Source organism: Puma concolor, chromosome A2, assembly GCF_028749965.1.
Source record: "Puma concolor isolate L17-30 chromosome A2, mPumCon1.1.hap2, whole genome shotgun sequence".
NCBI lineage: Eukaryota > Metazoa > Chordata > Mammalia > Carnivora > Felidae > Puma > Puma concolor.
This window is the reverse complement of record NC_141668.1, coordinates 69,198,223-69,202,094: the sequence shown is the minus strand read 5'-3', so window position 1 is coordinate 69,202,094 and position 3,872 is coordinate 69,198,223.

Genomic DNA, 3,872 nt, shown 5'->3' with positions numbered 1-3,872 from the left:
TCCAGGTGGAAAAGCTTTGTTTTGCCTTTGAGGTGACACTGGAAGATAAGCATGATTCCAAAGACTAAGACAGGGAAAGGGATTTCTAAGAATAGGAAATACTGCCTATTAAAATACAAGGCATTGGAAAAAACAAACAAACACAGAAACAAAACACAACAAAATACAAGGCATTGGATTATAATGGAGAAAAACATTTTTCTTTTTCCTCTACCCACCTCAGGTTCATTACCTGGGGCTCTACAAACTGAACTGATAAAAGACAGATTAACAAGACAAAGGCAAACAATTGTATTAATTTGTGCATCACACATACACACAGCGGTACTCAGTGATGAATAACTCAAAGCGGTGGTTAGAACTTAAGCTTATATAGCATCTTAACAAAGAACAACTAGTTTGGGGAGAAGTAACAAGACGAAGGAAAGGAACTTTGAGCTTCTAGAGATGGCAAATTATGGGAAGGCAAATATATGAAGAAACTAATGGAATTTAAGAATTGTTTTACAGAGTTTGTTTGTATTGTATTGATTGATTCCTCTGGTGCCATTTCTAGGCTATTAAGAGTCTAGTCTTGTCTCCAATGATTAAGAATCATCCTTCCTTTTCTAAGAGAAAGGGGAAGGGCAAAGAGTTAGTTCTTATGTTTGCTTTTTTCCAGTTGCCTTCAGCAAAAATAATCTTATGTCAGAATGGCATATTTTGGGGTGACACACTCTGAATCCCATCAGGGAAGATAGAACTAATTAAAATATGATATCAAAATTGACTCCATATATTTTTTTTACAAGTGACCACTAGAAAATTTCAACTTACACATGTGGCTTATATTATTTTTCTATAAGATAGTGCAGAACCAAATTCTGGCACACTTGAACATCAGAAAAAGTGTTTGAAAGGTGTTTCTCCCTCAGCACAAGGTTTCAGCAATGTGAGGTGACTATGACATCATTGACAAGGTAGGGCAAATGCTGCTATCTTGATGATATCATGCAGAAAATAAGAGTTGGAGGAGGGCTGGAAAACAGTGGTTTGAAGTTTTATTCATAATAGAAAATGACAAAGGTGCTAATATTGCTGCTGTAGTAGTAAAAGGAGAGGCAGTTATTCTCAAGAGAAACCAGAGGTAATTCAGTACTGGATGTACTCTGTTTCTATTATATAGAAAATACTTTATCAGGTAAATTTCTGTAGGAAAAACATCTGTTACTACTAGTCTAAATCTCTCTATACTGTAACTTCCATTTCCCCCTTGAAACGATAGTTTTTAATGGAATTGTTAAAAACTGAAGTTTGCTTAGGAACCCAGTTACTGAGTTTTTACACTGTGTGAAATTTACCTTAAGTCCTTCAGCATAGGTAGTGTGATGTGTAGGTGTCTGTTTAAATTAGTTTTAATCTATACACAAGGAGATGTTTGTTAACACCTGAACTATTCTAATCACAAATCCATACTTGACAAGTGGATAGCACTTGAAAGATGCTGTACTCTGGAGGACATTTCTGCAAGACCTTCAAAAACTGCTGTCTAAATCTGCACGTAAGAGGATTTAAAGGCTAGCATAATAGTGAATTGAAAGATGTGGCACCTGAGGAACCTGGCCGCCTAGCACCTTGGGGGAAAACTTCTAGATTTAGGATTCTGTCCTGCATTCCTTCTCTTAACAGAAGATTCTCTTATCTGACCTAATCAGAAAGTTAGCTGATCTTCAGTCAGAATGTGTTGTCATTTTTCCTAGGAATCAGCCTTTTAGGCAAAGCGTTCGCTGGAGTTCTTAGATGATCAGGGAGCTAGAATTTCACCAAGCTTCCAGAGCAAGAAGTATGAGTGTTTGTGAGTCAATTTGTAATACATATTTGCACATGTGTCTCGGTCTGAGATTTATCTTCACGAGAGGTTATGGGAAGACCAGTAGCTAAGTGACCATACATCCTGATTTGCCCAGGACAGTCCCAGTTTACACTTTATATCCAGCCTTGATTATTAATAACACCATCTTTTACTCTTAAAAATGCCTGAGTTTGAATGATAAATTATATAGTTACTCTTCTGTGGTGGCTTAAAAATATGTCCACAGATTCTTCGCTATTTCCCCCCAAGACGTGGAACCTAATTTCCCACCTCTTGACTATGGGCTAGATTGGTGACTGGCTTCTAAGAAATGACAAAAGGCAGAAGCCATGGTGTGTTGACTGCAGTGTAGATCATAAAGGCACTTACTCCTTGCTTTCTTTTGGATCACTCACTCTGGGGAAAGCTAGCTTCCATGTTGTGAGCATTTTGTAAACAATGAACCTGAGATTCTGGTAAAGCAGGTGGCCTAAATTCCCACAGCTACATAGGTGGTGGTGGAGCCAACTTTCAAACTGTGTTTGTCTGACTCCAAACCCACACTCTTGGAAAAAACAGAAGTATACTCTACTGCTTTGCAAAAAAAGAATCCAGAAAAATGATATAACAGAAATTTTGGTAAAAGGCAATGAGTAAATGCAGAAAGCCTGTCTGAGATAGTAAACCCAAGGTTTTACATGCTGCTCTCGCCACATTTTTATTTTTCAGAGCACATAATACATTCACATGGTTCAAAAGACATGAATTGTATTTCAGTGAAATACCTCTCTCACCTCTGTTCCCAGCCACCTAGTGCCTCTTCCTAAAGACAACTAGTTTCCTGCATATCTTTCCAGAAATACTATATGCTTGTACAAGGCCATATATACATATACATTTACCACCACCATTCTTTTACACAAATGATAGCATAGTATAGATACTATTTGGCATTTTATTTTATTTTATTTTATTTTATTTTATTTTATTTTATTTTATTTTATTCTATTCTATTCTATTCTATTCTATTCTATTCTATTCTATTCTATTTTATTTTTTCTTTTTTTACCTAACAATGAATTGGGGATGTCATTAAGTATTGGCATATTGAAAAATACTGTCTCTATAGCTGCACTATATTCTAGTGAATTGTGTAACAGGATTTATTGTAATGAATACTCTTTTGATAATCATTTTTGTTATTTTAAATCCTTTCATATATATATATATATATATATATATATATATATATATATATATAATGCCTCAATTAATACCTGTGTCCTCCGGTCATTTCTAGATGGAGGTTCCTAGCACCATAACCCACCTCATTGCCCTGACTTGCAGAAGGGTCAGATGCTCTAACTTACTCACCAGTTCAAAGTTAAAACTGTGATGGGTACTGGGGTGCCTGGTGGCTCACCTGGTTGAGCACCTGACTCTTGATTTTGGCTCAGGTCATGATCTCCCAGTTGTGGGATCGAGCCCCTCATTGGTGCTGAGCATGGAGCCTGTTTAAGATTCTCTCTCTCTCTCCCTCTCTCTCTCTCTCTCTCTCTCTCTCAAATAAAATAAATAAAAATGTGATGGGTAGTGAAAATTTTGTTTCCTTTTCTATTACTCTGGGTGTGAGATAGGAGTAAAAGACCAGAATTTGTTTTTATTCTCTTAAATAATATCTATGGAGATATTTGTCCTCTAACCCACCATAGCAGAAAAAAGCTAAGGAAAGGATTTAAACTTGGTAGTCTTACTAGTTTGGGTACTCAACATATATTCTTTTGTCCGTGCACCAAGGATATAGTGGATGCTTTTTTATATAAATACCTTTAAGTCTTTTCCTCAAACGTCCCTCTTCCTCCCTGTCTTCTTTCTGCCCACCCGCTTCCTCCTCCTCCTTTAGATGTCCAATTGTCCAGGCCAGAAAGCCAGGATTCACCCCTGCTTCTGCCTTCTTTCTCACCCCTGCACTGTGGTGCAATGGTCAGAAGAGCCGGAAATGATCACATGCTCATTCTTGGTTGCCAAGACAGTGTGCCAA